Source organism: Podarcis vaucheri (assembly GCF_965113315.1).
Source record: "Podarcis vaucheri genome assembly, chromosome: 9".
Classification (NCBI taxonomy): domain Eukaryota; kingdom Metazoa; phylum Chordata; class Lepidosauria; order Squamata; family Lacertidae; genus Podarcis; species Podarcis vaucheri.
Window position 1 is genome coordinate 42,375,836 of NC_138767.1, and position 20,991 is coordinate 42,396,826.

The 20,991-nt window shown below is 41.5% G+C and overlaps 1 long non-coding RNA gene across 1 annotated transcript in view; it reads right to left on the reverse strand.

The window, feature by feature from the left end:
* The window catches only part of LOC309540445, a 28,932-nt gene extending 19,736 nt beyond the window's left edge, over window positions 1-9,196 (reverse strand). Inside the window, exon 1 of the long non-coding RNA XR_014223288.1 lies at window positions 8,897-9,196. This is a non-coding gene — a long non-coding RNA (uncharacterized lncRNA). The remainder of the gene's footprint in view (window positions 1-8,896) is intronic.
* Window positions 9,197-20,991: the final 11,795 nt, after the last annotated feature.

Genomic DNA, 20,991 nt, shown 5'->3' on the forward strand with positions numbered 1-20,991 from the left:
GTGGAACAGCTCTGTCTTGCAGACCCTGCAGAAAGATGTCAAGTCCTGCAGGACCCTAGTCTCTTGTGACAGAGCGTTCCACCAGATTGGAGCCACAGCCGAAAAAGCCCTGGCTCTGGTTGAGGCCAGCCTAACCTCTCTGTGGCCCGGGATCTCCAAGATGTTTTTGTTTGAAGACCATAAGGTCCTCCGTGGGACATACCAGGAGAGGCGGTCCCGTAGGTACGAGGGTCCTAGGCTGTATAGGGCTTTAATGGTTAAAACCAGCACCTTGAACCTGATCCTGTACTCCACCGGGAGCCAGTGCAGCTGGTATAGCACTGGGTGAATGTGATAATAATTGGCTTTTTGATTACAAATACAAGATGGGTGACACCTGGCTTGAGAGCAGTACATGTGAAAAGGATCTAGGAGTCTTGGTTGACCACAAACTTGACATGAGTCAACAGTGTGATGCGGCAGCTAAAAAAGCCAATGCAATTCTGGGCTGCATCAATAGGAGTATAGCATCTAGATCAAGGGAAGTAATAGTGCCACTGTATTCTGCTCTGGTCAGACCTCACCTGGAGTACTGTGTCCAGTTCTGGGCACCACAATTCAAGAAGGACACTGACAAACTGGAACGTGTCCAGAGGAGGGCAACCAAAATGGTCAAAGGCCTGGAAACGATGCCTTATGAGGAACGGTTAAGGGAGCTGGGCATGTTTAGCCTGGAGAAGAGGAGGTTAAGGGGTGATATGATAGCCATGTTCAAATATATAAAAGGATGTCACATAGAGGAAGGAGAAAGGTTGTTTTCTGCTGCTCCAGAGAAGCGGACACAGAGCAATGGAACCAAACTACAAGAATGAAGATTCCACCTAAACATTAGGAAGAACCTCCTGACAGTAAGAGCTGTTTGACAGTGGAATTTGCTGCCAAGGAGTGTGGTGGAGTCTCCTACTTTGGAGGTTTTTAAGCAGAGGCTTGACAACCATATGTCAGGAGTGCTCTGATGGTGTTTCCTGCTTGGCAGGGGGTTGGACTCGATGGCCCTTGTGGTCTCTTCCAACTCTATGATTCTATGATTCTATGATTCTATGATTATTGTTCAGAATATACATTGCAAATCATTATAGTGCCTCATCTGCAAGACTTGCTAAACATTTTAAAGTATATATTTTCTACATGCATTTCAGAAATCAAAACAGAGGGTTATGGATGTGTATTGCATTCTTAAGCCTTGTCCTGAAGGGTATTAATTTTTAAATATGAAACACTCTCAATTAGATTGCATCAGAAAGGAGACCTTGTTGTGCCAGACTGGGGTGATATACAACTGCATTTTGTTTTGTTTTTCACGGAATGTACTTCTCATCATGGTTTGTTTTGCTCGTCAGCAATATAAAGTGAACTTTTGCTAGGATACAGAGCTTATTATTGGAAAGTTTACTTACTGTGATATGTCAAAAACTTCTCTTCTCTTGAAAGTGAAAAAACCAAAAAATTCTTACATAGTCTATAAAAAAAACCTGCAAGGCGTCATAATATTCCTGAGGCACCATTTTATTTTCAAACTGAAGACTGTAAAAATAAGGATTCTGATCCAATCTGACATTAAAAAATAGGCAAAAGTATGGATGTTTGGATCAGTGGCTTGGGGTAAAGAAGATGCCATTTTGACAGAAGTAGGTTTGTTCCTTCTGAAACATATTTCTCCATTCTGAAAATCAAGTGTAATGGTTTCCCATAATGATATTTAAGAATTGCAAATAATAAGCATATGAAAAAGCACATTAGGCTAGTCTGACAGTTCATGAAATAAAATGAGACATGATTTCCTCCCCACCCCCCACCCCCCAAACTGACTGTTTTTCTTGGGACCACTTTTATATATTGGTATGAAACTAGTATTGCTTAAAGAATATAAATATATATACAGTATCCTGGATAAAGTTTTTGCTAAAGGCTGGACAATGAAATAAATTGTCTGATAAATTGTTCTAATCATATTAGTTAATTAACTCTCTCCAGTAAGAGATTGTGCCATTTATGTCCTATTGAAATCAACAGCAGTACCAGATTTAGGGTGGTGTGAGTGGCACTCAGCGAAGGGGCACAAAATTGAGAAGCCCCATGTGAGGGTACCAGGTTTTGGCCTTGCACAGGGTGCTATAGTATGAAAGATTACCCAAGTCTGCCCCATCAGTAGGACAAATATCCGTGAATAATTTGAGTTCCATTGATAACCAAAGGACTTTGGTAGGACCATCTTAGATGGAAGGGGGTGTTATTGGGTTCTTTTTCTTTGGATGATGCATTTTGTGTTTTTATATTGTGATTTTATCTTGGGAACCACCCTGAGACCTGCAAGTATAGGGCGGTACAGAAATTTAACAAATAATAATAATAATAAATAATATTAATTTTACAGCTATCAGTATTTCTCATTCACTGGGCTGAGCTGGCTCTTCCATACAAACAATCTAATAATAAATAAATGTTTTATTTATCAGGATGGATTAAATGACTTATTTATTAGGATGTCCATTTTTATTATATGGCTAATCCTGCAGCCCCTATGAGTATATATCATTTAATGGAATGATGACTAAAGTGTGCATGAGATTTTTTACACTTTAAGCCTATTTATTTATTTAAAACACTTAGATACCACTTAATTTCCAAGCAGTGTACATAACAACAAGAAAATGGGTCAGTAAAAAGTATCATCAAGCCCAACACTACCTTAAAAGAAGGTTAAGCCCCTGAAGTTCAGCAATGAGAATGCCTGTCTAATCTCATTTGGAAGGGAGATCCATGGTTTGGGGCCACTACGCCGATTGCACTGACTGTGGAAAGCAATTCTCTCTTGCTTGCAAACAGAACTAGAATGGCCACTTGGTTGTTACAAATCCTGCTTTCCCCCAGAGTACCATGAATGTGGATTGATCGAAGAGGCAGCCCACACAACAAACTGCATCACAGCTTCTACGACACCTCAGTTCCTTAGCTCCTACTCTTCACCCTCCTTCCTCAGCCTCCAAATTAAAACCTTCAATTAGCCTGCATTTAGAAGCAGTCTCATTTCCATTCCCAATAAGCTGCCGTGCATTATTCAAATGACATTTAAGAGGGCTTTCAATATAGGTTAGACGTATACAAACAGAGAAACTGGGTGGATCCTATGCAATGTAATAACATAACACATAACAACATGCTGAAGTTTGTGCTTGACTGTCATACCAATAACAGTCTGTTAATTCCACACACCCCCAAAGAAAATCTAGTCTCTGTGTGTAACAAATTCCCTCTTCAAGTTTTCATTTGTTGTAAGCTTATACACTTGTCCAACCGACCCATGTCTATGGGAAAGGGGTAGTAGAGAAAGAAGGGGGAGAGGGAGGGAGGGAGAGGGAGTCCTGGTTGGTGCATGTGCATACACTGCCAGATGTCAATGGGTCTCTTTTAAATATGACTTAGATCTAGATCCAGCCCTATGTGTTGTACAGGAGAATGGAATCATTGCTTTAGCTTATGAAAATATATTTGGTGCAAAGAAACATGCAGCCGATCAATTTAAATAGGAAAAGAAAATATAGCAATATCAGACCCTCCAAGTGTCCCTATTTTCCAAGGACCGTCCCGGATTTACAGAAACATTGCGGTTTCTGATTCGATCCTGGAATGTCCTGCTTTTCCTTCGGATGTCCCTATTTTCATTGGAGAAATGTTGAAGGCTATGGAGTTATATAACCCCTGACTCAAGGAGATAAGAAACTATGCAACCTTTTGAAGACATTTGAAGGCAGCCCTGTGCAGTGGTACCTCAGGTTAAGTACTTAATTCGTTCTGGAGGCCTGTTCTTAACCTGAAACTGTTCTTAACCTGAAGCACCACTGCTGCGCGATTTCTGTTCTCATCCTGAAGCAAAGTTCTTAACCCGAGGTACTATTTCTGGGTTAGCGGACTCTGTAACCTGAAGCGTCTGTAACCTGAAGCTTCTGTAACCTGAGGTACCACTGTATAGGCAAATTTCTTAAAATGTTTAATTATGTTTTTATATATGTTGGAAGCCACACAGAGTGGTTGGGGCAACCCAGTCAGATGGGCGAGGTATAAATATTATTATTATTATTATTATTATGGAATAGGACGTCCCTATTTTCATCAGAAAAATGTTGGAGGGTATGCAATACACAGCTTCAATGAGTGTGCCCAGATGGCATCCTTCTGTGTGCCCAGTTAGGCTGGGTAACACGAGGGAGATATCAAAAGGGTCCCAGAGTAGACAGGCAGGTCTACACTACCTTGCATCAATCTCTATCAGATCAGGAGCTCTGGACTGCAGAACCTGGAAGCATTAAACATGCCTCCAACACCTGTAGTTAGAGCTGTCTGTAAGTGCCTTAAGTGACAAAGGCAGGCAACCCTCTGAGGGAATGCAAAACAGAAGGGCAATGGACTAGAAGCCGAAATGAGAGGCACACACAGCTAGGCTCTCATTAGCAAAAGGAATGGGTGCAATAAACCAGTTCAGAATGAAAAACATTTGCTAGGGAAGGATGGGGCATGGGAGGTGACTGTAACAGTAGGATGTTTACTTCCAAGTTTGTACTTTTCCTTTGCAAGATGCAGACTCATCTGATTAAGGCACGAAATGTTGCAGCCTTTGCCCAATTTTCTGCGGAAAAGAAACATTGTTTTCACACTTTTTAGAAAGAGCAGTAAAGCATTTTGCAACTGCTCCAGTTCTTGTTTCCAAAAAAAGAAAGCCCTATGTCAGTTTTCCCAAAACATCTCGCTTTCCCGAAAAACATCATTACCACAAAGCAGCCTTGTTTGCTTTTTAAATACCTGTAACTCTGCACTTCTCAGCTGATCTTCAGCTAGATTGAGAGGTTTCTTCCACCTTTGTGTTTTATGTGCCTAGTGGTGTGTTTTCTTCCAGTTTCTGGACACGGCCTGTACTACTTATGCAGGTTGTGCTTGTTCTCTTGTAGATTAGATCAGAATATGGGATGGTTATCAAAAGCTAAGTGGGATGACCTGCCATTACATTATCCAAGAATTACATCTCTTCCCCAATTGCAGGTAGAATCTACAACACATACAAAAACTATTCTGAATATTATTATTATTATTATTTTGCTTTTCTGGGGAGTTGAATAGGGGGTCTCCCAACAACTCTCAGCACCCTTAACAAACTACATCTCCCAGAATTCTTTGGGGGAAGCCATGACTGTTTAAAGTGATATCACAGCACTTTTATATGTAGGGTGTGAATGTGGCCTAAATTCTCAATATCCAACCTTTAAAAAAACACACCAAAACATTAGCAAACGGATGTGGAAATGTGGTGAACTGAACCTAAGCCTGGAAATGGAAACCGAGAAAAACCAAAATTGACAGATTCATCCTTCCTTAGGCAGAAAGTTAAGAGAGAAGAGAGCCTCTTGGGAGATATTATACCCTAAAGTATTTATACAGGGAAAAAGTGTGTTCTTTTCTGCTATATGTGATTGACAAGTGCTGATGACATAGAACAAATGTTTTTATTATTGGGGGAGGGAAAAGACATAGCATAAAGGTACCATAGATGGATCTCTGCTGGGAAAGGTTTAAAAGGTAGCTGGCAGAAGCAGTAGTAAGTGAGCTCTTCCACTACTTTTCCTTACAATTCCCCTGTTGTCATTCATGGATTAAGGAAGCACACAATTATTTTGGCCTTCTCTTCCTCTTAATGTTAACCAGTATCAGCCCCCCCAAATGAAGGTGATGGAGGAGAGAGGTCAAGTCTGTGGTGGCAGCAGTGTTCTGAGAAGTCTGCTGCTCTGTTTCTGATTGTTGCACCTCAGTTTTAGGAAAGGTTCAGGATTAAAGGTGGAGGCTGCAAGGAAAGTGATTACTCAAAAGTTTGGTTTCTTCCTGAAGGACAAAACCAAAAATACAAGCAATGGGAAAGAACTCCACCTTTAACTAGCATCCCATTGTATAACCTGATGAACTGAATAGCTCATCTAGCTAAGCTAGTTTAGTCCTACAAAAGGTAAATTCCTTGCTCTTCTCAGTGATGTAGACATGGAATACTGACATGCACTTAATGGCTCCTTCAGAACTGGGTTTTTCAATTACTTGCATGATGCTTCCATTACCAGTCAGAGTGCAAAGAGTGGATTAAAAAAAAAAGCAAGTCTAAAAAGATCAGCTCACCAGGGAGTCTGGAGAAGAGAGCAGATGACTAAGATACTTGCTGAATGCTTCATTTGCCAGAATGTGCTTTGTTGCAGTTTTTCTTTTTCTTTTTTGTAGGACTTCAGGATGGACCTTCAATGAGATATGTTGAGTTTTGGGAACAGTGAAAATTACACTTTGACTCATCTACTGAGCAGCTGTTTACAAAGAAGTTCCCTAATCATTCTTGGAAAGTTATGACCTATATATGACTGTTGGTCATTTGGCTCATATTTGGCTACTATTGGGTTTTACCTTATCCAACAAATTTAAAGGGATATAATTGGTTGATGAGATATAAGACAAGAGCTTTTCTTTCATCTAGCTTGCCACAGTGCAATAGCTGGTGACACAGGGTGCCAGAATGCCTCTACATGCATCAAAAGATGCTTCTAGTCAATCCATCGGGCCTGCCTGGGAATGGCAATGAAGATGAGGACTTACAACCACTCCAGATGTGCATCGACACCCACATCAGCTACATGTGCGTATTACTATGCAGGTGACCCTGACTGGATCAGAGGAGTTAACTCTTGTCAGATTCATATATATGAATCAAATGCCACAATGCTAATGGATATTTGCTTTCCAATGGACCATGATAATGCTTTCGATTTTACATTTTTTTTGAAAATGATTTCTAATTAACATCTATTGCTATAATCCGAAGGAGAGAAAAATGATCAGCCCCTTGACACTGGTTTATATGCCCTGTTAACCATATTGGCACAGATTACTGTGCATTTTGAATAACAACTTATGAATGTTTCATGAATATTTGCATTTGCATTGCCCATGTTTTTCCATACAGTAATATAATACAGATTCTATTTTCAAAATTTTATTTGGCTAAATAAGCAAAAGACATAGTTAATAAGTACTGTGGTGCATAGGAGGGCACAGCGACCAAAAATTAAAAAGGGAAACTGCAAGAAATCCATGGATGTGTGGGGTTGCAGAGGGATGAAATAAGCATCCTTTAGTGCGGTTCAATAAAACCCCCTCACTGATTAAAGCACATGAGAGGCAGTTGTGGTGCTGTGTGGGCTCGCCCTATCCCCTACCACTAATGCAGACACATACCCTTCCATTTGTGCATTTGGCAAGCGGCTGAAATGGCCCCAAACACATACTACACACCTACTGATGTATCCATGTAGAGTACATTCACACGAGGGCAGTTGTGGTGATCTAGGCTTCCTCCTGGGATGGAGGTGCCCTATGCATATTCAGCGCTGCGGCAGGTCATGGACAGCAAGTGTAGTGGTGTGGGCGGGGCTAGCCACCATAGCTGTGCATGATAGAAACATGAAACTGGATTCTGAATTAAAACTCTTTTCTTTCTTCAATCTGAGGTGGCTATCATGAAGGTGAAGGGTAAAGGATCTGCTGGGTCAAAGTACAAATAGAACACAGAGAGTTGCTTTATACTGAGTCACACAATTTTGTCCTTCTAATTCCATATTGCCTACACTGACTGGTAGTGGCTTTCAGACAGGGAACATTCACTGCCCTGCCTGAAGATGCCAGGGATTGAACTGGGACCCCAGCATGCAGAGCAGATATTCGGCCACTGAACTATGCCCTTTCCCAAAGTTAATTCATCATCTGTTACTCTTTGTTCTGTTGTTTTTGTTGTGGTCTTTTCTTGAGCATCATGTGAAAGAAACTGTGGACTATAGCTTGCTGAATCATGGCAATTCTTTGGGTTTTTGTTTTTTGCAGATGGTCTCACTGGTTGAGCCCCTCACCTTTGCCCTGCTCAGACTCCCAATAACATTCCATCCTTTGCCTCTTTAGGAGATTAATGCAAGAGTCTGATTTTTGTTCCACTCTGTGAATAAGAAGTTCTGCCACAGACTTCAGCAAAAGCAGGGTCAGGCTCTGAATCATCCCACAGCCAAGGACAACTTTCTTTGAAGGGCTGTTTTCATGAGGCAAGTGAAAACTGTCTGCCAGCTTCCATATAACCAAGGGAGTGATTAAATCTTAAAAATATGCAGAAGTCAACGGTGGGGTTTTTCCCTGTTAAATCTCTTTATTTTTGCAGGGTATGGATAATACTTCCCAATTTAAAGACATGGGCTGTTTCAAAAACACACTGAGGAAATTTATTTAGGGTCTTGGTATTTTTGGAGTCATATTGGATGTGTACTCAAAACTAATGTCTCTCACGGGCGGCGGGATTGCTGCAGCCAAGACACAACAGTGCATTGTGAGAATATATCGGCTACTTTGAAAAGTGAAATATGACATCTATTCCATGATTCACTACTGTCCCATAAGTTTAGAAATCCACTCTCTGAGTCCTGAGGTAACCAAATAAGGACTGAGAGATTCCCAAATGAAGGTTAACATCAATGTGAGGTGGTTGCAGCCATCCCCACTTTCTTGGCAGTTGCTGTGTGACCAGTAGCTCTGTGAGGCTGGCCCAAAGATAATTGTATATGTTACAAAACCGCTGCATATTATGGTTGCTCAAGAAAGGCTTGGCACGGTGACAGCAGGAATGTTGCATGTCAGGATTGATGTGATTTGGCAGAGACAGATGGAGAAGCTTACACAATGCCTGCCCACCCTCTGTTCTGCTCATGCCAAAGAGGTTTTAGTCCCCCTCTGTCATGAGGGCTGAAATCACTCTTGAAAACTTTGAATATATACTTAAAAATAGATGAAACCCTACCTCATTCTTCCTTCAGCTTGGAACCCAGCGGTTGATCTACAGTGCAAGGGAAGATCACGTCCAGATTCATGAAGCCACCACAGTTTGCCTCTCAGATGTCAGTTGTGTGGTTGCGTGTTTGCGAAGGATGGCAGTCGTTGCTCTCCCACCCAAGCTGGAAGGAGGAATGGATTAGGCTAATTGGCAGGCAACAGTGGAGATGATGCAGAAGGAGCTGCCTCAAATGGTGAAACAGAGCACTGGACCAGTTGTCAAAGTGACTGGGACGCACTCATGTTACGATGAGGGTTCCAGCTGGGTGGGGATTGTTGGCCAGGTTGCCTGGGTGACTGGGATGCCCTTCCATACTGGGGAGTGGCTGAGGCGGCCACTCATGAAGTGTGAGATGTGGCAAGCTGAGGAGGTTTCCTACCAGAGCTTTATGGAGAGAGCCATCCAGTAAGCTCAGTGAAGAGGAGAGGCACTGGGGGAGGGGGGGAAGAACCTTCCTTCAATCCACTGTCAGTGACCAAGAGGGCCTTGTCATTGTCAGGAGCTCGTCCTACACTCAAGTAGGATCCTGGTAGAGACACATGCCCAACTGGCATGTTCTCTCCCTCCTGGTTGATCTGGAGCTTCAAAAGCTTTCTTCAGCCCAAACATCACAGCGACCGATGCCAACAGACACCAGCACGCTTAGCGATCCGCAGATCATGTTGGCTAATCTACTTTATTTACATATAAACACACACGGAGCACTGCAACATGGCTCCCTCTCTCTCTAGTATCAGATAGCAAAGAGAAAGAACAAAGGACAATAGTCCCACTTCATGGAACACAGTAACACCAACATCCTGTCTCCATCACTTCCCACTTTTTGGAGTCAAAACATACCACGTCATGTGAAAGACAACAATCCAGTGACTGCAACCATGGAGCAGGAATTCTAACAGTCCCGACATATGGTAGGGATGGGAGGAATGAATTTGTCTATATTGGTTTCTCCCAATTTCTCAATTTTCCACTCTTAAATTCAGTGTGCCCTATTTCCATATCAGGTTGTGGATGATTTTCTTCTTCTTTTTTAAAAGTCTAGATGAAAACTTGTATGAATTTTCTTCCATATTTATTCTTATATACATTTTTGTATGCAATTTTTTGCAAGCCATTTCCCCTCTCATGCATTTGTAATATTGTTGTCACTTAATACTCTTGAGTGAAGTTTTGGTTGAGAGAGGACTGCATCAAAATATTCAGAGATGTGTTTTGGCTGGCTCAGGACATGCAATAATAATAATAATAATAATAATTTATTATTTATACCCCGCCCATCTGGCTGGGCCTCCCCAGCCACTCTGGGCGGCTTCCATAAAAACCAAAAATACAATAAAATATCACACGTTAAAAACTTCCCTGAACAGGGCTGCCTTAAGATGTCTCCTGAATGTCAGGTAGTTGTTTATCGCCTTGACATCTGCTGGAAGGGTGTTCCACAGGGCGGGCGCCACTACCGAGAAGGCCCTCTGCCTGGTTCCCTGTAGCAAATTAGGTAGGCTCATATTACAACGATGGGAGGCAATGAAGCTCTAGGGCTTCTTTCACAAATTAAAAGTCTGAGTAAAATGAGCAGCTCCATAATTTTTTTTGCTTCCACTATTCATAAATAAAGATTAACCTGAATGCTGAAACATTTTGGACAGCCTTCTCAACACCTGCATCTTATCTGTGGCTCATCCCAAGCATATAGAAGTCATTGTAATGCTGATATGGCTAAGGGAAAGCAGGACTGGAACTGTTTGAAACTGTAACATTCAGCACAACGGTTCTAGGTGGCACATGGACAAAATGACAGATACCCATGTGATGGTCCTGATATGACCATAGTAAGTGAATGCCATGGTAGCATCAAGGATGAGCTTGTAAGCTCCTGATTCTAGCTAAACACATTCATAGCTGAGGTGTAATTTGATCTTAGACAAACTACTGATGGACTAATGGTAATTTCTTTGGGTAGGATTCTTGCAATTGCTTGGTCTGAACCAGCAAGGCACATGGACTTAAGCAAGGGTTCATATTTAGTATAGTTCAATGCAGATAAGCTATGCTTTAAATTTAACTGTGTAGAGAGTCTAAATAGTCACTTCTGGCTTGTAAATTTAAAATATACCATGTATGAGCAACTGCATGAGTTTTTCTAGTGGGGAGGGCAAAGTAAAACACTGAAATGGGGAGCAGACTAGTTTCTCGCACAAAAGATGAGAAGTGTAGTGAATTTGGCCTCATCTCTCAGGTACTACAAAAGCCAGAAGGGTGTTCTGTTTTATTTTTATGAAAGCAGAGAAACTGACCATTCTGGCTTCTTATTATTCACACACACACACCACAGATGCTTATGGTGCCATGGGAATTTGAGTCAGAGTAAGGAAATTGTGATGGTGCAAGACTGATGTCAGCCTAACAATATTGTACAGCCTCTTCAATCTCCACAGAGTGAAGGATGGCTCCCTTGTGATCTCTACCCTCATGGTAAGTAGCAAAATAAATAACCCAACAATTTTTCATGCCTATTTCCCCAGAATTTCCTTGTTTGTGCTTGAGCCCTCTACAGGTGCTTCAGTAGCAATTGCATTAAAACTTAATATTTCCTATTTCTCATTCTGACTAGCAAGCAAGCTTGCAATTTTTATTCTAAATTGCTGCACTGAGCTAATGCACATCTTAACCTTTAGTAACATTGGCCAAATTAAAGCACTGTTGACTATTGCAGTCAAGTTTCACAGGTTAAAAGGAGAGGTGAAGCTGGTTAAAATTTGAATTCCCTCTGCTTAAAAACCTACTGGCGGTTACCACTTTACTTAGCAATTCATCTCTTAGCAAATGGTAGTTTGACATCTCGTAATGTGACCAAGTAAGGCTATCATCATCACAGTTTGCTAATGGATTTATCCATCATTCTCAGTCAATTCTTTCAGAAAAGAATCCATGAAAGTTTGCTTATACAGTTCTCAAAATGAAAGAGGACTTTGTATACAGATTTAGTCATTCACACACAGTAAGCATATCCTAATGGACAGGAACTTGACTTGGAATGTTAATTCCATTCTGCATAATTACTGAACTGAGCAATTGGGTGAATGTCATGACATAGACGCTCAAATTGTTTCAGGTTTTTATTCTTTCCATTGGAGAAAGAAGTCTGTTAATGTCAATGTTTGGCTATTTACCTAACTCTATGCTAGGAATCAGCAAAAGAAATGAGATAGATAGATAGATAGATAGATAGATAGATAGATAGATAGATAGATGATAGATAGATAGAGATGATGGTCTGAAAGACTGTATTCCCTCACACAAACCTGCCCGTGCTATGAGATCTTAATAGGAAACCTTCTCTTAGTCCTGCCATCCTCACAGACATGCTTGGTGAGGATGCAGGAGAGGGTCTTCTCAGTGGCTGTCCCCAAACGTTGGAACTTACTACTTAGAGAATTTAGACTGGCTCCCTTCTTGTTGTTCTTTTGCTAGCAGCTGAAGACCTTTCTATTACAACAGGCTTTTGGGAACTGAATGTGTTTGAGGGAAGGGCCAATGCTGCGATGTTTTTATTGTTATTGCCTATGTTTAATGGATTTTTAATGCTATTTTAATTCTATTAGTGTTCGTATTTTAATTAATTCATCTTCTATGATTTCACCTTCTTCTATTTTATCTATGTAAAAAGCCTTGTGTCTTACACACACACACACACACACACACACACACACACACACACACACACTTTTTGTTCATAGGCCACCAGGATCATATGAAATAAAATTATGATAGAAAAGAACTCACTTTTTTTCAGTTCCCTCGCTCTTACAAATATTAAGTGCATGGGTACACTGCAATGAGAACCTCTCAAAGTGACTTACAAAAAAACTCACACTAAAAATGATATTAAATAAATGTCCTTATAGTGACAGGATTCCTTAGTGTTGTTCTTCAAGGCAAAGCAGGAGGACTGAGCAGCTGGATCTCACTCAACCGATGGGACAGGCAAGTCTTCCCTTCATTGCAGCTGGTGTTGGAATTTGCAGCAGCATCCCAGCTTTGTTACCAAAAACTGGGATTTCTTGGCCTCAGGGCGCCACCACATAAGAGTATGGTGCTGGCTCAGCTGGCCTGTAATTTGTCAGTCTCTGGTCACTGTCTCTTCTGCCATTGTGGTCTTCACAACATGGTGGAGCTGAGCCATGGCTGGAACTAGAGTTCTGAGGCAATGAAGAAACTTCTGGAAAAACATGAAGGGCGTCCTAAAGGACCTGTGTTGGCCAAGTGACAATAATTCTTCCACCTAGCATGTTTTTGATTTGTAGCCTGTGAATTAACTGATGTAATCTTATACTTCAAATGTAATGGAGCATTTGCCACAGAATGTCTCACAATCTGAAATTCCAGATACAACTTATAAGTGCACTCTGTGCGCAACTGTTTCCTTGTATGCAGACAACTAAATGGGATTGGAGCACACAGCTAGTTGACCTACAACTCATTCTCTCCCACTCTGTCCAGTACCTTATCTTTTCACAACCCACTTTCCTGACTTGACATTCTTAATCCCTCCCCCTTTCTCTTCTAGCCGGTTTGATGCTTAGAATCCTTTTCCAAGCTTAATTCAAACATGCAACAATAGTATGTGCTATCGTCTGTCCAGGACCAGAATACAGATGTTTATTTGCACCTGGTCTGGCATCAGCATCAGACATTTTCAAGCAATTATTGGTACCTCTGAGCCCCAAGAGTCCCCACTGGGACTGACATTGACATTCCACTTTTTTGTCTTGCTTTTTGTTTCTCTTCCTTCCACCTTTCCTCATATGAACATGCCTGGACTCTGAGATGGTCATCAGAGGGCCCTCTCTGTCTGCCATCGCCAAGGCAGGATGAGAAGGTAATAATGATAAAATGGAGCTTTTGTGTAGTAGCTCCCCATCTATGTACTAGCAGCCAGTGGAGTGAAGCGGTGTTGCTTACTTGGCTTCCCAATGTGGAGGTTGCTGTTGGTATTGAAGAGTGAGAGGGGTAGGGATGAGGCAGCAGGAAGGTTATTGTGGTCCAGGCACAGCGGCTGGAGTAGTGGATTGGCCATCCCACACCACTCTGCCACTCTGTGGGTGGCGGTGTGGTCTAAACAGCATTTCCATGCGCTCTGGCCTCCATCACAGTGTCCCGTTGCACCAGAAGTGGTTTAGTCATGCTGGCCACATGACCCAGAAAAGCTGTCTGCGGACAACTACTGGCTCCCTCGACCTGAAAATAGAGATGAGCACAGCACCCCATAGTCAAATTCAACTGGATTCAATTGTCCAGGAGTCCTTTACCTTTACAACATCAGTGGAATACTCTACCCAGGAAAACCCACATGGCATCAGTTTTGCCCTACTTTTTTTAGTCTATGTTTTTAATAAGTTTATTTATTTATATTACTGTATTTTATTCTTGTTGTCAGTCACTTTGGAACTTTTTTGTTGTAGAAACAATTATTTATAAACAGCCTAACCTTCCTTTCTTCCTCCAATTTCACAAAGGTGGTGGCTTTTTGGCTTCCTACCATTTTCTGTTTAGAGTTTATTTTCAGAATTTAGCACAAATCTTTTGCATGTTTACTCAAAAGGATGTCTCACTGTGTTCAGTCAGGCCTATTCCCTAGTAAGAGAGTTCAGGATTGTAGGCTTTAGACTTAGTTTATTTAAGTAACTCAGCAGCTGCCGCTACTGACTAGTCTTAGTGAGGAGATCCCTAAATGGGTTCTAGCCTTACCAAAATTATGCACATATTTAGAATCCCTTGCCCTTTGGCTTCCATGGGAATAGATGGAGGTCCATAATGGACCATTCTTCAGTGGAAAGATTCTGCCCATCAACTTGGGGAGGCACCCACCTCAAATATTTTATGGGGGGCCTCAGCCCCTAGGAGTTGGCTTCTATGAGAGTTAGCATCCCATTTGCTGCAGTTTAGATCCAGAAGCACATCCCAAGTGGCTGCTTTTTGTCAAAAGCCTAAGTGCTCAGGGTTAAGTTTGGTTTTTCAGAAATGTGCTTGACATGGCATCAGTTTGACCCAGCATTAAATTTAAGGAAGTAAAGACAGTAGTTGTTTTGAATCTTTACACAAGGAAAAAAATGAGTTGCTGTTTAGATACCACAGATAACAGTCAACAATCCTCTGAGGGTGAATTCAAACTGCTGGAGAATCACAGCACCTGCTGTGGCTGCAGAGACCAAGCTTGACATCTATCTTAATGTTTCTTAATGCACCTCAGAAGGGGAAGCAGATCTTTGGGGGCAACTAGAGAAGCAGGCATCCTTCATATCTACACCTTGAACTACTGATTGTCAATGAATACTCCAGTTGTAATATTTCATACTGCTTGATCATGGTTGCTGCTGTAGGATACTAATAATAATAACAGCTGTCATCAGTCATGCAGATCCAAATGCACTCAGATTCCTGGATGTATTCAGTGCCTATGCAGGACCCATCGTTGATTTCAATAGAAAAACCAATTCTCACATACTAAGTTATGCACTGTACATATGTACAGTTGTACCTCGGGTTAAGTACTTAATTCATTCCGGAGGTCCATTCTTAACCTGAAACTGTTCTTAACCTGAAGCACCACTTTAGCTAATGGGGCCTCCTGTTGCTGCCACACTGCTGGAGCACGATTTCTGTTCTCATCCTGAAGCAAAGTTCTTAACCCAAGGTACTATTTCTGAGTTGGCGGAGTCTGTAACCTAAAGTGTATGTAACCTGAAGCGTATGTAACCCGAGGTATCACTGTACTGGTTCCTTCAAAATAAAAGCTGTCCCAGACATAGGGTATATATTTGGAGGCCTGATATCCTTTGCTTAGGCAAAATTTTGCATTGCTTTATGGCCGTACTGTTGGACAGTTACAACAGTCAATTGTGCACTTGTGGCTCTATGTCTAAAGTTGTCACCAAGACAGGCATATGACCAAAGTTTTCCCCATCCATGAATTCCCATCTACGTAATTGAAATGCCAGCAGTATTCTGGTACAACAATAAAAAGAATTCTCATTTCACAGCCCAAATGTAGGCTATAAATCCACTCTCCATTCTTCAAATTCAATCTTCATTTACTGTGAGCGAAGGCTGTTAAATGTTGCATCCATACATTTCATTCTTGAGTAGCTTCTTTCTTTGGGGGGACCTACATTCATTGTTCTTTTTATTAAGCTGTTGATCTTTTGCAAATATACACTGAAAATAACTAATTACTCCTGCATGAATTTTTTTTTTAAGGAAAAACTCCCAAAATATTGGTTGTAGATACAGAAATCCAGAGAATGTTTTTAGAGGCATGTTCAGGCTTATGTAGCGGGGCTTTCTTCCTATTCTTGGTTGTGTGTTAGAACCCCCCCCCCCCCATTTATATTACACAGCATTGAGGAGGGATAAAAATACTGAGGACAGGAACTGGCCCCCAGCAAATCTTGTGAACAAATTGGTAACATCTTTGCTTCTTCCAAAAGCCACCACAAGGGGATCGCCAAGAGCCCTCTCTGCTTCTAGCAGCAATATGTACTGAGGAAACCGACAAACATAATTGTAGTATGTACTGTTAGCACTAGGTTCCTAGAATAAGTAAGCAACTTCAGAACAGAACATTCTTAACTGCAGAGCATTTAATTATTCACTTATCATACAGATGAAACACCCATGGGGACCATACCAATAAAGCAAGAATGTCTGAGCGCAAATCAATATCCACGATGAAGCTATCAATATGTTACTTCTTAATTTGTTCTGCTAATAACTTCAAAGGTCACCTTTTTAACAGGCCTACCATAAAATTGCAAGAATAGAAGTACAGATATTAAAAAATCGGCACTTAGAATATTTTATATTCAATTACATTACCAAATAAAGCTGTCTTATGGAGTAGAGTCAGGTGAATTTTGCGTCTTTCCCCCAATATTTTATTATTATTTTTTTACTCAACTTGGATAGAAGAGAAAATGGTAGCAAACTGAATCCTTCTAGAAGGCAGGTAGCTTGTCTGCATGGTGGCTGTATGGGGCATCTATCATCATAGACAATCTACTTTTGAGTACCATTTTTTAAAAAAGGGGGGAAATAGCGGTGATAGTATTGACCTCATATCCAGCTTGTGGGCTTCCTTGAGACATCTTGTTGACCACTTTGAGAAGCAGGAGGCTGGACTAGATGGACCTTTCATCCAATCCAGCTGGGTTTGTTGTGTTAAGGAACTCAAAGCTTCCACACACATAATCCAGATTCTACACTGGGAATAAAAGTCACATGCCATTTTTTTTTCTTCAGCACTCAGACTTACTATACATGATATCAGGGATCTCCACAATATACTTATAATAGTCCATAAAAACTCATTAATTCAATCTGGTTGCAATACAGAGGGTATCATTAGGGTGGTAAGATTCAGCAAGGAAGGGAAATATGGATTGGAGGGAGAGAATAAAGGAAGTAAAACTCATTATGTGCCACCTACTACAAAAATTGGTTGCTTTGTGGCTTGCCTGGTTTGACTTCTCCCTTGAAATCCACTCTGTTTTCCCTCCTGTATTGACTACTCCAAGACACCCAGCCTCGGGTCATGATTTGTGCAAACTGTTTGCATACCTCTAATTAAATCTAAGGCCTCATCCACACTACAGTCATACCTTGGAAGTCGAATGGAATCTGTTCTGGAAGTCCATTCAACTTCCAAAACATTCTGAAACCAAAGTGTGGCTTCTGATTGGCTGCAGGAAGCTCCTGCAGCCAACCGGAAGCTGCAGAAGCGCTGTCAGACATTTGGCTTTCAAAGAACATTCACAAACCAGAATAGCCACTTCTGGGTTTGCGGCGTTCAGGAGCCAAAACGTCCGAGTACCAAGGCATTTGGGATCCAAGGTATAACTGTATATCTTTATATCAATTGTATGCTACTTTAGTAGTCATGGTTTCTCCTTGAAGAATCCTGGAAACTGTAGTTTGCTATGGTTTGCTGGGAATTGTTAGGAGACTCCTATCTCTCTCACTGAGGTACAATTCCTAGATTTCCCTGGGAAGAGGGATGGCTGTTGAACCAGTTTAAGTCTGTGGTGCAGATGTACCCTGAGAGCATGACTGCAGCAGTACTCTTTGTGGTTCCCTCATTGGTAAATATACGGCATTCATGCTGAAGCAAAAGTGCTCAATCTGCACAATGGTGTCAATGGGAAGTTTAGACATTTTGCCCCTGGTTCATACATTTTTAAAAAAGAAAAGAAAAACAGAAAGGCAATGAAGACCCATGAGGGCGTGGGTGGCATATTGATCTGGGACATCTAAACCAATACCTAATTCCCAGAAGGTATTTTTCCTACACACTCCCTGTCCCCACTCATTGTGAAGAAGAGAAACTTGAGTGGGGCTTTTGGACACCATTGTGAACAGCATCTACAGTGGAACCTTGGTTGTCAAATGTAATCCATTCTGGAAGACCATTCAACTTCTGAAATGTCCAACAATCAAGGTGCAAAGGACTGTTGGCAATTTCCATTGAGGGAATGGAAAAGCACACGGCGGAAGCCGTTTGACTTCTGAGGCGCGTTCAAAAATGGAAGCAATTACCTCCAGGTTTTCAGTGTTCAGGTTCCAAAATGTTCTGCTTCCGAGACACTAGAAAACCGAGGTTCCACTGTATTATTTTGGCAACGGCACATGTGGATATTGGCATTTAGTGGTTGTTTTGATCATGGCCATAGAAAGAGGGGGGGGCGGGAAGATGCATCAATTAAGGGTCCTTCCTCTAAGAATGTTAATGTTTACTCAGGAGCTGGTGGACAGAGTTCTATGAAACTCAAAACTCATTAAACGAACTCTTTTAAATGTAACTGGTCAAGCAGAAGCGATCACCTAAACTGTTTTACAATTTATTTAACTTCTTTGGACAGACACACTCTTTTTACTGAATACTAATTCCAGCTAGATAGCAATGTATTGCTTTTTCTAATGCTTAAATTGGCATGAACAGAACACCAGCCACTGTATAAACTATGGCATGTTGCTTTGTGGGGAGAGTTGGAATACCGCTTTTCCTGCTTAGTAACCACCAAGATTTGATTTTATTCCACTGTAAATTAATCCATCCATTTGTTTGGTGGCACTGCAAAAAAACCTCCATTGTACTTTAGAGCCTGTAAATTCTTATATCTGAAAACAACCAAACATATTAGCGTTACCCTTGGTGATGTACAAAAGGTAGAGAAAACTCAAATGGATTTTTGAGGGGGGGCCCGGGGCTGTAAAATAAGACTTTGACATTCCCATACACTAAATAAGCACATAAGCACTACAATGATATGAATTTCTTGGCCTGAAACGGTGTTATATTTCAAGGGGATTAGAGTTTTCACCTCCTGGGTAGCTGCAGGAAAACGGTAAAATAAACCCTTTTGAGACATATGGAGATTTGAACACAATCAATACTGACAGGTTTCACATCTACAAATTTATAGCTTGATCCACAACATTGTTAAGCTTGAATACTAGAATATGAACCCATTTTTGTTCCATTGGCTTCAAGTTCAACTTAAATCCAAGTATTTGGCCATAAGTGAGTCATGGATGTAGCTGTCTATAAAGTGGAAATGAAAAGCACTTCATTTTATTCAGTCCCAAACTCAAGTGTACCAGCAGGCAGCCCTGAAGACAAGGAGCTGTTGTCTCTGGGCTACTGACTACACCTCTCCTCCCTTCAGCAATACACATTGCTATCATTCACACTCTTAAGTGTTAATTTCCTCTCATTTAATTGCCTGCCCAGCAAATTAGCACTCTGAGTCTCTCTGGTGATGTTGCTACCTGGAAATGTGCAGTTAAGGCTTCTCCAGGAAATGTGTTGCCTTAGATCAACTGTGCCGTTTACACTTTGTGCAAAACAGGATCATGTTCTGGAGATTTGTAAAAATTAAGAGAGGGGAGTCATGGGGGGCGGGGAGAGAGAGGAGGAGAGAGGACAGTGTGTTCCAATAACAGAACAAAATACTTGCACATATAAAGATCACTGCTGGATAAAAAGATTTAGGAGTCTCAAGCTTCCAAAGGTGGTTTCAGGGCGATCGTCAAGGGTTGGTACTGTTGGGGACCTGCCAAGCCCCTTTGGCCTCACGATTCCTCTTTCTTTGCTCTCGTGATCTGCTCAAGGGGGAGGGCAAAGGAATAGGCAACATTGGCAGCAGCAGGTCCAGTAGAGTGGACTGGGGGTGGGCAGGAATAAGCCTCAAGCTCAAAGGGAACACTTACTAATTTTTTTGGCATTTGATGACTTCCACAAATTGTTTCTTTGCAATTAGACCAAAATTTGACACTGCCTCGGTTAGAAAAGCCTGTGTGTGTGTGTGTGTGTGTGTGTGTGTGTGTGTGAGAGAGAGAGAGACTTAAAGTGTGTGTGTGTGTGTGTGTGTGTGTGTGTGTGTGTGTGTGTGTGTACAAAATATGTCACACTCTTTTGTTAGTGCCTTATCCCCCACACATGCTCTGTTTTTTTTTATTATTATGACTAGAGCTGGAAGTGGCCCAGGTTTCTCTGGACATTGTGAGATGGCCTGGGCAGCAGTGAAGAGGAGGTGTGCCAAGTCAAGGAAGGGACTCACTGAGAGCATCTTGACTCAGGCCAGCACCCCTCCCCTCCTGCAAACAACAAACAAACAAACAAGCAAACAGAGCCAGTATTGGTGTGGTGGATGCAGTGAATGAAGAGTCTGAGTCTATCTTTATTGTGCTTTATGCTGTCTTTCCATGGTGAGCTGTGTCCAAAGTGGTCATCCAGTTGGGAGGTGGAAACCAGCTTACAAATCATATATCCACAAATTCAAGTAGGACAAAATGTACAATTCCACAAACATAGAATAAATTCTATGTTATGCAGAAATAATCTAGCTCAGAACAAACTGAAAGTTAACAGACAATAGATAAATACATAAATGCAGTTTGGACAGGAATGGGATACTTCTCACCAAAATAGCTGATTTGCAGCTGGCTCCCTCACCTCCAGAGGAAGCTGCCATTGCAAAGGGCAATGATGGTGAATTCTCTTCCTC